Below are 14,175 nucleotides of genomic sequence, written 5' to 3' on the forward strand. Positions count from 1 at the left end.
TTGCTTCTTTGACTATACTGCTACTTGTGATATCCATACACACCTTGTTTCTGTCAATTGAGTTCCTCCCCTTGACCCAATTCTGATATGTACTTATACCCACATCATTTCAGTTTCCCAATACACTGGCAGCAGTTCCCACTGTAAGTTCTGGTTTATAGAGAAGATCAATTCTAGAACTCTTCAAAGTTCATGGGTGTTCCCTCCTAAATTTATTTTTCTTAGTCATGATGAAAGGTATTTCTTCCTGATCCATCCAGGGTGGTTGAATAGATCATAAGTGATAAATGTACTCTAATATTCTGATCTTCCTAAGAATCCATTTCTCTACACATACCAAGTTAGATCTGACATTTCAGTTTTATTCACCACATACTACGGGAGGTCCATGTTTTAGCCAGTCAACCAAACAAACTATTAGAGGCCTTTCAAACAGTTAACCTCAATAGATTAATCCTTGAAGAGTTAATCTCCACAGATGGGGTGGAAAGTCAGCTTTTACTGGCAAAATCTCATTGGAAATTAGTTTCAGTGTCCGCAGCCTCATCAGGGTCTTCCTATATATTCCCATTCTAATTTTCATGATTCCATTTATTCCCAATCAATGCCCTCACTTTACCAGAGGACCCTACTGGTGAAAGACTGAAAATCCAATTTGCATTATAATTCAGTCACTTGGAGGTAGCGATCCTGAGTTTGATTCTCAGCAGTCTCATTTCTGCAGTTATTGGATGTAAGGGTCTCTTTCAGGGCAAACACAAAAGCTTTCAATTCATTTATGTAGTACTTTAGCTGGAAATGTGAATCCATTAGCATACAATTTTCTTTCTCTACTAGTCTAAGGAGTAACCAACCAATGTAATTATAATTATTAGTTTGACAAAATGTTATAAGGTATGTTATATAGAGACATCTGGTACCTTGTCTCATGTAAGTATTTGATTAGAGATATCTGATGGTGATATTGTGTGAATTCTCCATTGTCATATCATGCCTTGGACTGACAGTTTTTTTCTTTACTACTGGAAAAAAGTCATTAATGTCTTCCGTAAGATTAGATACCCAATTCCAGAAATCCCAGAAGCAATTCAGAACACTCTTCTTTAAAATTCCATATCCTAAGAACCACAACAGGTACCAAAGTTAGTCAAAAACCTCAGTGGAGAAACAGAACCAAGGGACTATAGCTCACATGACTTGGAGTATGGCAAGTGCAATAGTTGTAAAGTAGGTCGACAGGTTGAAGGTCCCAGGAAGAGAAACAATTTTAAGTATATCATCTCACAGAATTTCTTCGTCTGAGGAGGTCATGTTTATTTATTTTTTCTACACAGGTCTTCAAATAATTGGATGAAACTCATTCACTTTTTTAGAGTAACGTATATTACTCAAAATCTACTAAATTTAATGTTAATTTCATCTAAAATTGCCCTTCCAGATGCACCTAGATTGATGTTTGACTAAATTTCTGAATTTAGTTGAAGCTGAAACACAAAATCTACCCTTGTGCTGAAGTTGAAGCTGAAATTACTGGACATTTTGCTTCCCATTCTCATAGCAGCAAGGATGTAGCATCAGATGAAGTATCAACCATACCTGATCTGGACAATGAGTTTGGTGTTAATGACACACAATTGCAAGGATGGTGAGGAGTGATCTCTGATACTCATTGTGCTTTATATAAACTCCCCTTGTCTAATTTGTGTACATCCAACATGGTGACTCATGCTTCAGTATTCAAAGCACAGAGGCAATGGCAGTGGTAGGATTTTGAATTATTTTCCTCATTTCAAACTCCAGAATTTTTTTCTCTGGATATCCTGGTAAGTAGAGGGGCAATGTGCCTAATATTTATTTCCTCCATTCCTTGTATTTCATGAACTACTACTTGTTTCTGTTACAAAGTATCATGATTGACTTTTATAAAAATATTTTAATAGAGCACTAAAACTCTTAGTATGTAGCCTGTACCCAACTTTGACCATTTGTTGTCTCTTTTTGAATAAATTTTGACTCAGCCTCTGCACAAGTCATTCTTGGTCTTGGACACCTCCTCCTTTCTTGAGTTCTACCGAAAAGTATAAAGTATAAAACTCACTAGTTTGAAGCCTCTAACAAAAGGCTCCTCCTCTCCCATCAGTTTGGACTATATTTGTACCTCTGTAATGCTTACTCTTCTTACTTCCATTAAACTCTTTTTTTTCCTTAAAGATAGGAGAGAGAGAGAGAGAGAGAGAGAGAGAGAGAGAGAGAGAGAGAGAGAGAGAGAGAGAGAGAGAGAGATTTAATATTTATTTTTCAGATTTTGGTGGACACAACATCTTTGTTTTATTTTGATGTGATGGTGAGGATCGAACCCAGTGCCCTGCGAATACCGGGCGAGCGCATTAGGGCTTGAGCCACATCCCCAGCCCCCCATTAAACTCTTAATATTAGATTTTGTCCATAATTATCACTTGTTGTGAACTTTTTAATTAGAATTAAAATCGTAAGAGAGATACCACCAAATCAGTATTCTTTTCATTCTCAGTTTTAAAGCAATGGCTAATGCCTACTTCAGTAAGTTTTTGTTTAGAATTTTTTGAGTGAATAAAAAATATCATAAAAATCTTAAATAAATGAAAATGCAAATAATAAAGGGCCAGACCAGTGAAGATCAGAGAAGGATTATTAAAAATGATGGCTTTGGGATGTACATAAGAGTGAATTGTATTAGATAATGAAGAAATGGTGAGGAAGGATTTGTTCAAATTCTATAAATTTCCATCAAGTACACATGGAAAATTTATAGAATTATAATATTTTCAATATAAGCAAGTATTCGCTATCATTACTCATATAAAGTATGAAAATCTTCAATACATCAGTGAAATTAATATGGTTAGAAATTCCAGTTTATATTGAGAAAGTAAGACATTATAATTAGCTCTTTCACGAAATCTGTAAGTCATCAGTAAAACTGACACTGAGAAAAAGGAGAAAGGTGAAAGGAGATGGGAATGGATGAATAGTTAGACAAATATGCTCTGTAAGGTGTACTTGAAATCAATCACTATTAATCTAGTTCAGTTAGGTGAGCAATTGTTTAACCAGACTGCTTTTCTGAACTCTCCACTTGCTTTAGCCATTTTTGTATGTCTTTATTGATTGCCAATGGGATTGTCAGTTTGAGTAATGCATTTATTTAAGGGCATCAAGTAATGATGATCTTGTTCATTTGGCTTGTGGAAAAGTGATACTCCTCTCAATCTCAGGGAGGGAATCTACAGAAACAAGACATACACTTTTTTAAGAGACTAGATGTAGAATAAGCAAGAAATTGGAAGAGGAAAATGAAAAAAAAAAGCATAACATGGCAGAAAATATGGAGTTATATGTTCACAATTTGAGACGTTTTGTGGTGGTTGTTGTTCTCCAGGCCCAATAATGAAGTAAATTTTTAAATTGAATGATGCTTAAATCATCATTTCCTTAAATTATATTTCCTTAATAAATAAATGTGTTTAAGGTTCCAATTGAATGACTATGAAGGGAGAAAGGGTAACTAAAATGTAAATTATATCACTGGGCCAGTCTTGACTCTCTTTCTGCCTCTTGTCTTCTTCTTCACCACTCTGTCAGAGGGATCATGTCTTCACCAGGCAATCCAAATTGTCACTTCCCTCCCTACACCCTTGAGTGACATTTTCTCCACAATTAATCACATATCTTCACCTTGTTTCTAGACTTCAGCTTTCACACACTGTGGCTTTTTAAATTTTGTTTTCTATTTTTAATTCTGTTCTCTAAACTTCTGGGAATTATGAAGCAGTTCTTTTCCCACCTGTAACATGCCTCAACACTCCATTTACATGAAAATGAATTATTGACCCCCAAAATATCACCACACCTTACCCTGTAATTTTGCAGTCCTCTCATAAATAGATTTGTCATGTTTTTTTCTATACTTTATTTTTCTGTTGTGTAAGAGAGAGACTATTTGACCAGGCAGCATTGTTTTGGCCTATGAAATAGAGGTAGAAATTATAGTGTTCCCTTTCCAAGACCCAGCCTTCTTAATTTCAGCTCACTTTCATACACTGACCATCACAAAAATAGAACACGCCCAATCTAGTCTGGTAATTCAAGGAGTGTGAGATACAAGAAAAGGAAGGCTAGCTACATTGTGAAATACCTGGCCCCACATGGCACAGCCTAAGTATCATTGTTCTAGCCAACTGCAGATCCTTGAGAATAAATGAGTGCTATTTTACGCTATACATCTGTGGAAGAGTGTGTTATATGGCATCAATTGACTGCTGTGGTTTGACTGTTTCCTAAAAAACTCACATTGAAATTCAGTTGCCATTGTAGCTGCATTAAGAGGTAGGGCCTTTAAGAAGCTGTTATCTTGGGAGTGAGAAAGTTATCTGAGAGAGTTATGCCCCATACTCTATTATTCTCTTGCCATAAAATAACTTTCTACCACATGAGAACACAAGCAAATAGGCCTTCACGAGATTCAGCCCCTTATCTTGGATTTCCCAGCCTATACAAATGTGAGTCAAATACATCTGTTGTCTATAGTTCATGGAGTTGACAATATTCTTGTAGAGTAACAGAACATGGATTAAGACATGGACTAAGACACCTATCCTCTGTGCTCCTGTTTTACCTTCATTTAACATTTTGCTTTATATTCTAATAGCATGTTCAGTTAATTGTCCATCACTTTAATTGACAGCAATTTCTGAAAATTTAAAAGTTACATCTGCTTCTCAAACCATTATTTCAATTGTTCCTTTCACAGAACCAAGCACAAACTAGTACACATTTAGTAAATTTAACGTTTTTACAGGCTATAAGATTATTTTGAAAAATGTTATGTTCTATTCATCTTCTCATTTCCTTTCAACCTGCAACTATATCTGCATCATCTATTATAAATCATGTAATCATATATATATATATATATATAAACATATGTGTAAATAAACATGCTTGTACATATATTTATATGTATATAAACAAACACATGCAACACATACATTTTAATAAAAAATTAAGAAGCACAATAGACTGATATAGATAAAAAGATGAAGAGATGGTGTTTTTAATTGATGATGCAATTTAAGTGTTAAGTAAATATGTGATAACATGACCAAATTAGCAGATCTGAGATATAAGCTATATAGTAGTTCACATAGTCTGATCCACCATTCCAACAACCTATCCTTAAATCAATGTTTTAAAGTAATGGCTAATGCCTACTTCAGTAAGTTTTTTAAAGAGTTTTTGAGTGAATAAAAAATGCCACAAAAATCTTAAATAAATGGAAATCCACTTTGTAAGCTAACTAAGTCAGGAAGCCAACTTGCCATGAGTGATGCTTGTAAGAAATCAGTCTGCTAGCTTTACTAACAGTTCAGAAAGTCAAACAATAGCCCCTCTAACAGGTGGTTTAAGATGGCCAGAATTAGATCCATATTTGATAGCTTCCTTAATTTTTGTTCTCATTTCCAACTTAGGGCCAGCCCGGAAAAGGAAAATGCACACCCTTAATCAATTAGAGAAGACATCTCATTTCAAATTATCCAAGTTACAACTTCCCAATGCCAAAGTCTTCAAATGGGACATCCCCTAAATCTTTCATTTTTATAGACTGTAAAACTTTTCCACTCCCCTGTCTGCCCTCAAGTCTCTCCAAAAATTACAAGTGATAGTGGCTGACTTCTGTGCTATAGAAAACTCTGAATAGTCTTTGCTCTTCTTGTTTGCTTGTATTTTATTAGTCTCCACAGGGGTATCAAGTTTTAGGATCAGGGTCTACAGCTAGTCACCAAGGGTGACCTGTTTGGTATAAAATAGGGCTCTGAGCTAAACTGACTTAGAAGAGAGAGAGAGGACCAACAGGATATGTGGGTGTGGGAAGACAAAGATAGACATAAATACCTAATTGGATCCATTTCTCAGTTAAGGAAAGTATAAAATGTTTACATTTAAAGAGAAATAGACTTTTGTGTATGAATTGTGAAAAAAAGCCCTATGAAAACTTAATTTATATAATATTGCTGTTACTAATATAGTTTGAACAAAAACACTTATCTGAAGAATACTTCTCCCTTCCAATGTGGATATTTGCAAATTAACACTTGTGTCCCTAGAAAAATTACATAATCTGAAAATGAAAGAAATAAGAAGCATCTTGACCTATGAAAGGAAAATATGACACTTTCAGGAGGCCATGTTGAATACAAATAAATGGGTTTAATTTGATAGGTATGTGTAACTATTATTAATGAGGGTTATTTAATAAGGGAAAACGAGAAGTTTTCTTTTTGCCATACCTGCTCCTACTATAAATATGTGGAATCCATACCTCATCTTATTCCTATCTTTCCTCTGGATTTTCTCACTCCCTTAATATCTCTATTTGCTTCCAAAATATTTGTTCATTCTTCCTTAAGTAGTCACATTTATTATCTAGATTTTATGGAAATCTCAGTCTCATATTTGATTCAAAACTCTTCTCCAGCTAAGGCTAGACCAATACCACCAACATCTTGCAGTAGAGGTGTCAGATGGCCTGCATTTCCCAATCAGTGACTCTCCTCCCTCTTTTCTTCCCTGTACTTGCTCTTCAGGCAGAGTAGTGAGACAGGCCAAAGATACACTCCTTACTGAGGACCTACGCTACAGTCTCCTTCCTTGTTGGATGTCACTACTTAAATTAAAATTTAAGAATATGATGCTGAAATATTCAAAAATATAATTTAATATTTAAAACAATTTTTCACATAGTATAAAATATATGTTTTACAACCCACTGGTCAGGTAAATAAATTTATTTACTTCATTAGTTGCTAACTATAGAAAAACAAAGGGTTATTTTTAAAAGTTATACCTTTTGAATTGTATTTTTCCAAACGACTGAATTTATTAAACTACAAAATTGAGAAATGAAACCAAGCTATCAGAGAGAAATTAATAACAAAATAATTTGTCTTTAATTTTTATTAATACTAGAGTACAAACATTTGTTGGAGAATCAAGTCACCATTTAATCAATCTGACTATAACTTACCATCCTTTACTCTTCTTTTTCACCCACATTAAGGTATGGATTTTAAAAGAAACCACTAGTAACACAAACACATCAGAAAAATTAAAAACAATGCTAGGTGATGAAATGAAGTTCATTGCTTTAATTGATACTTTCATGAACAAAAATATGAAAAATACACATCTACATACATATTAGTTTCTTTTCATTTTCAGAATACGTGATGTACAATTAAATTATTAATAAAATATGTAGCATAAGCTTGCATTTGTTAAGGCAAGTCACTAAATGATGCTGTTTTTCTTTGAATTAATAGTTTAATCAACTTAGATGAAAAATTACATATCATAAACAAGCTATTGTATTTGAGCATAATTTCTAGCGCAAACAAATATCTTTTTGTAGTTATTGAGAGGTTAAGAAAGATAGCCATTGCCCATGCAGACCAAGAAGAAACATCATTTGTTTGTGTCTCTTATACCAATGGCATAACACAAGGACTGGAACTAAGAGCATCACATGAAGAAAACACCTTCTAGTGAAGAATAAAGATGCAAGTGCAAACCGAATAATAATATCTTAGACTATATAGATAGATGCCATAGAGTAAATGGAAAAATCTATTATTATTATTATTATTATTATTATTATCAGGCTTTAAATTATTGTCAATGATTAGAATGTGAAAAATGCAGAGAAAATGCCTGAGAGGAAAAGTTCTTTTAGCTTTGGATTGTGCTTTTGTTACCATTAAAAATCACTTAGATTACTCAAGTATATTTTTATGAGCTTAGGACATAGAATGGAACTTTTTTCTGGTAAGCTTATGGCTTTGATTTGTGATAAAATATGATTATTTGAACTGGAATAACCTTTTGCCTTAGTTCTTCTTGATTAAAATTCTCTCATCTAAATCAGGCTTTAGAAAGACATCAGAAATAAATATTGCACCAGTAATGATCCTTTAGTTGAGTAATTATTGAGCATTTGGAGTAATCATGTCAAACCACCACAAAGACTTTCTTGGAACAGAAGCAAACATTAATCTGGAATAATTTAATCTATTTATATGTAATTTACACTGCATAATATTTTTGTACTGCCAGAATTTGAATTAAAGGCTAGTAAATGCTTTTCATCTCTTTTTAAAATTACGATCGAGTACATGTGAGAGAATAGAATATAAGAGTAATTAGTAAGTTGATACACTAACAAATCTCCTGCAATATAGTTATTGCTACTAGTTGATCAAGACCTACTTAGAGTTTCAAAGATGCATTTGTGTTTCACACATTTCCTCCTGAAGATTTCTTCTTGTTTTCCTTCTTCTGTCTTCTTTCACCGTTCCTCCTCCCCCCAACCTTCTTTTCCTCTTTCAATTCCTATTTTTCTTCCATAGTTTTAACACAATAAACATGAATCCAAAATGAAAGTGTTTGATGATCTGACTTTTTCTTTCTTGCAAACTTAGCCATACCAAAATGTATGGAGATGTAAATATTCCATTCCAAAAATTATTAATTTTTAACCCTTCAGTCTCTGTTCTCATCTTAAGCCATTTTAGTACTCTACTGTTTGTCTAAAATTTCCTACCATCCCCTTCTTATTTTTGTATTTGCCTAATTCCATTTTGTCTTTTATTCAGGCTTCTTGTCGTCTATCAGATGTGTCTCGCTTCTTAACTTCATCAAAGAGTAAATTCTCCTTTGAGATCGAACAACGTTACGGATATAGCTTTAATGTTATATTTAATCTTACTTTTATAACTATGAGTCTATATATCTTTTCCCACAGAAGTCCAGAATTCTTTTTAAATAAATATTTTAAAATTATTATTATTTTGTTTAGATTTCTGCATAGTAACGAGTAGAAGCTGAAGTTCAGAACATTTATGCTGAATAAAATATATAAACTAATCAACTAATTAAATTAGAATTATCCAATGTCTTGATTTTAGAAGTGTATTAGATATTATTTTTCTAAAAAGTCATAAACTAATTCCCTGCTCCAGGTTTTCAGTAAGAAAAGATTGAATATCTTTTAAAATTTCTGTTATATTTCACAAATGTATAACTACTTATTGGCAAGTAAAATATCCTTCTTGGTGATTTAAAAATTGGTTTATTCAAATAATCAACTCCAATGATTATAACTATCTTAAAATGTCAGGCAGAGAAAGATTCTTAGTGCTTTATATATAATAGTTTTACAATAAGAACTTATTTAATGGATTATTGAGTTGGTAGAATTTTTCATAAACATCTCCAGGTGCTAATCATATCTCTGAATTCTCTTTTTCATCTTGATGTCTCAAAATATTCTTCACTGTCTTCCATACTTCATAGAGGTCTGTCTTGGGCTCGCCACAATGATAAAATAATAAAATAGAGGTTAGATTCTTTGAAGACTCCCAAGCTATAGAATACCAAAACTTGTACTTTTTCATGAGAGAAAAATGAAATTGTTGTGCTCATTTTTTGTTTGTGCTCCAGAACATATATCATATATCTTATTTAATACACGCCCATTCATTTGCTTGCTTTCACTAGCAGTATAAGAGAATTTCTATAAGTTAATGATGATTATTTTTCAATGCTTTAACTTACCAGTACTATGGTGTGAAACAATGTTTGTCTTCTCTTGATCAAAGTAGAAATTTGCCTGCTTTTCCCCCTAGGGGATTTCACATCATTCTCAATTCTACAGATATAGCTTATGTATCACAAATCAAATGTCTTCTCAGTGAATGGTGTCTGCTGGTACTGTGTTGCAATGCTACTTGATGAGCAAAAATTTTTAAACTAGATTAATTTTCTTCCTCTTATGATATTTTTCACTTTCTATTGTGTTCCTTAATTTTTCTATTCAAATACTATAAATTAATATTTTAATATGTTCATGATGTTTTTAGAAGCCTTCCATTTTCAGAACTTACTCTACCAGGAATTAATATTTGTATTTTTCTTTTTCCCTAGGGGAGACTTCAAACACAGTCCCCCACTACCACAAATTATACAGTTGAGTTTCCCACATTTGGGGAAACCTCAGGGGTCAGCACATTGGAAATGCAATGGATAAGCCTCGCCCTGGGAAAACCACCTTCATGATCATGGTATCTCCCTGCCAGGTAAGTATATGTGTATTATTAAACACAAATTATGAGAGACCATTGTGTTGGACTGAGTTCTTGCATCAGGCCCCAGCACCAATCTAAACCAAATTTTAGTTACTTGTGGTAAATTGCATATAATTAAACTAAAACTTTAAGGAAACAGGTATATCCTCAAAAGAAACATTTCTGCCACTGGAAAAATCTTCTGAAAAACAGAAGATTCCAATCTACCTAAGTAAGAATAATAAGGAAGTCCCGGGGCTGGTATCCAACTTACAGCAGAGTAATTTCTTAACTCAAAGAACTGAGTTTGGTTCTCAGAACTTCAAATTATTATAAGAAAGTTTCCTCTGCTTTAACCCTTAGAAGAAGAGTAACTGAAGTAACCTGACCTTCACCAACCAGCCTTTTTCTCTATTGTTCTGTTTCCTTGTTACCACTTTACAAAACCTCCTGTTCTACTAAGAAAGCCAACTGGAAGCTCTCATTCAGTTAGAAGAATTGAGGTTGCTCAATTCTTGAATCACAAATAAAAAACAATTACATCATTAAATATATTTGTTCGAATTTTATTTTTTGATAGTGGATAATGTGAACGTGAAGATGTGTATATGCATGTTTTGTTCATTTATTTATCTGTGTATGAATGGCAAAAAGGAAGATGACCTAAAAATACCTGTCACTCAGATTAAACTTAGGTTTAAAGAAAGAGTGAATCAATTAATGCCTTAGCATAATGCACAAGACTTTGAATTACTTTAGTGACAATCAGAGTAAAAAATGTGTGGGAAATATTGGAATCATAATTTAAGAAAAAATAAATTGAAATTGATAGCTGGTCAATTTTGTTATTGCAAGGTTAGAGAATTGGGCAACGTTAAAATAAAACATGAAGTAGAAGAATTCTGAAGAAGTGAGCAATAAAATAAATAGCTTCCCTCTGCCCATGTTAGAATAGGTTATTAAAACACAGGACATAACGTGAATGAATATATTCATTATTATCTTGATTCATGACAGGCTAATATTGGCATCCAGGAAATGCTTGATGAATGAATATGAAAAAAAAATCATATAGGATGGGATTCATGATAAGATATTAGCCAGACACTATCACCTTGAGAAATGAGAATGTTTTGAAATTATCACTGAATACTAGTCTGTCATGTCCAGAAAGACAGTCAAGATAGGTCTAAATTTTGAGTCTAGAATCAATCCTGTTGGTGAGAAAGTGTGAAGTTTGCATCGCTATGCTGGTGATGATGTTAGGTTAATCTGTGAGTTTAGAGATGATGCTCTTTGCTCTCTAATCTTCTTTATTCTTGCTGAGTCTGAGCATTCCTATTCTCAGGCATTATCTGCTGTCAGAGGAGGCCAAACATCTATAGGTGAGTATTGATTCGAGTGCAAAGAAGAATAGAGAAAATGCTGAATATGATGTGACAGGCAGGCACCCAGTGGAAATAGCGAGAATTCTAACCACGCTGGATTGGACACAGGCAGCCGAGGGGGTGGTGGCCATTTTAAGATCTGTTAGCATTTCGTATTAGAATGGATAAGACATGCAATCTATCCAAAAATAATTAAAGGCAAATTGAATACTTGAACTCTTCAGCCAAAACCAAACTAATGCCATAATAATAGTTACTATTTATTAATCATATACTTTGGTCAATAACCCATTCAATTCTCACAGCAGCCTTATGAGATAGGTTTGATTAGTAAGTAAGTCACTTATCTGAAATGGAAAAAGAGAGGTTAAGTGAGTCTCCCCAGATCATTCAAGAGGTTAGTGGCATAAGAGGGGATCCAAATTCATGTCTGCCCGGCCCTAAACCTAGAGATTTTATTTTGAAACTATTTTTCCTTCCCACATGGAGAAGCAACTACAGAGAATACAATTTCTGAGAAGTAGAAAAAGGATTTGCTTGCAGAAAACATTCTCCTGCCTGCCAACTGATGCTTAAAATCCCCTTAACAGGGTGTTAAATTCTTTGCTTCCACAGACTGAGATAAGGTTTAAAATGCAAATAAACTTTAGAGAGATAACATTTGGGTATAAATTCATGAAAAAAAAATAAAATCTTTTGTTAGCAGATCTGTTGAGGGAATAAAGATTATGTGCCACATGGCATATAAAAGAGAGGGCAAACTGGGTCAAGGGGAAAAAGCAGGGGGAGGGGAAGGGGGGGTGCCTATGGAAGATGAGGAAGATACACTTGTCTTGAATCACTATTATTCTTAGGTAAGAATGTGTCCTAAATTTTCTCCTAAAATATCATTAGGATTTTTATAAAAACAATAACAACAGCATGGAAAAACGCCTCACAAAAATGAACTTCAGATAAACTTCCTATTTCATAACTCTGAGAAGAGAATAAAAACAATAATACTTACAGGAGTGTAAATATACTTAACTCCCATTTTTGATTTCCTGAAAACTGCTACTAAGCCATAATGCTACCCTTTGCTTCCTCTTTCATATTCTTCTTCTTAAAAGCTGTACATTCAACTGTGCTTGGAGAGCCATTTCTACCTGCCAATGTTGTCTCTGGGAAAAAAGGCAAGTTAAAGGAAGGGCATTTTGTAGCAACTGTAATATCAGAAAATGTGCACAGCTGCTACAGATATGCTCCAAGGGTAACATCTGGAAAGAGATTTTTCCCAGTTGATTAAATCATTGCCATTTAGAAGGAAATACACATTTTTTTCCTTTGAGTTTACCTTCTCCCCCTCCAATCTTCAGTTCATAATTTAGAAAGTGTTACATATACCTGAATTTCTCCCCCAAATTTAAAGTTTTTCAGAGTTTGTAAATATTGGAAATTTGCACGCATTAAAGAAGTTTCAATAATAAAACTTGAATAGTTTTAATAAATTTTTACAGCACTTTCCATTAAAATTTAAAAATTGGCTGACCTTATGAAAAAATAATGTGACATATTGGGAGGTGCAAAGATGGTGGAGTAAAAGAAGGGGGTAATTTTACTTGCTCTGCCAGTAGCATTCAATAAAGAAGTATGTCTATGCTGCTTCCCATTTGAGGTGGATGACAGAGGTAATACACTGAATCTCAACATCAAGAATCACAGACAGAAATTCAGGTTCTGCGAACATATGACAGAAAAAAAAAAAAAAAACCCTCAGTAATCCACCACAGAAGGAAGTGACAATCCAAGAAGAAAGTAAGACTGAATTTGCAAAGAAAATTTGGAATGAGGAAATCCAAGGAACTGTCTGAACTTGAGTGACCAGAGGCAGCACAGTGAGTCCACGTGTGAGTTCTGCTCTGTGCTTCTAGGCTGCAGAAAAGAGAGCTGATGTGGGTCATCATCTTGGGGTGGCATTCTGCTGTGGAAGGAGCCCTGGAGATAATATAAGCTTTAGCCAACTCTCCCTACATGGACCTGTCCTGAGACAGGGTGCGAATGAGATGGACACAGGAGATTACCAGGGGAGATCCAAACCAGGGATTAAGAATGGAATGTGGCTCACTTTCCCATTGATTTTGGAGACTTGCAAGATTAACCAGAGAAATTTCTGAAGATGAGCAGGTGGGCACATTTACACTCTGGGTCTGCTTTTGGGAAGGCCACATTTATGCAGGGTGAAATATGCAAGAAGAGTAGAGTTGGTTGCTTTGCCCCTAAAGTAGAGATCTCAGAACACTCCCCAGACTCAGATGCTCAGCAGTGATCAGTATCTCTCTGGCAATGCGGTGGGTGGAGCTATTCTTTGTAGAGCAGATAGCACATGACAAGGCTTGGAACATCAGTAGACTTTTTCTTTTCTTTTTGTCTTTTCTCCTTTTTCAATATGGTGTGAGTGTTAATGCATGTGATACTGGGGTATGTGAATATATATATTTATTTTCATGTTTTTCTTCATTTGTATCACTTTTTCCTTTTCTTTTCTCTTTTATTTATTTTCTTCTTTCCTCCGGCTTGTTAGTTTTCTTTCTTTTGACTTTATAACAATAAGATTTTTTGTTTTTATATTTTCATTTGACTTTGTTGTTTGT

General features: G+C 34.0%; 1 non-coding gene across 1 annotated transcript; it reads right to left on the minus strand.

Annotated features, from left to right (window-relative positions):
• Nucleotides 1-10,014: 10,014 nt before the first annotated feature.
• On the minus strand, nucleotides 10,015-10,177 carry LOC144367663 (U1 spliceosomal RNA). Its single transcript, XR_013427193.1, has one exon. It is a non-coding gene; the product is annotated as a U1 spliceosomal RNA (small nuclear RNA).
• Between the last annotated feature and the right edge of the window lie 3,998 nt (nucleotides 10,178-14,175).

Source organism: Ictidomys tridecemlineatus, chromosome 1 (assembly GCF_052094955.1).
Source record: "Ictidomys tridecemlineatus isolate mIctTri1 chromosome 1, mIctTri1.hap1, whole genome shotgun sequence".
Classification (NCBI taxonomy): Eukaryota; Metazoa; Chordata; class Mammalia; order Rodentia; family Sciuridae; genus Ictidomys; species Ictidomys tridecemlineatus.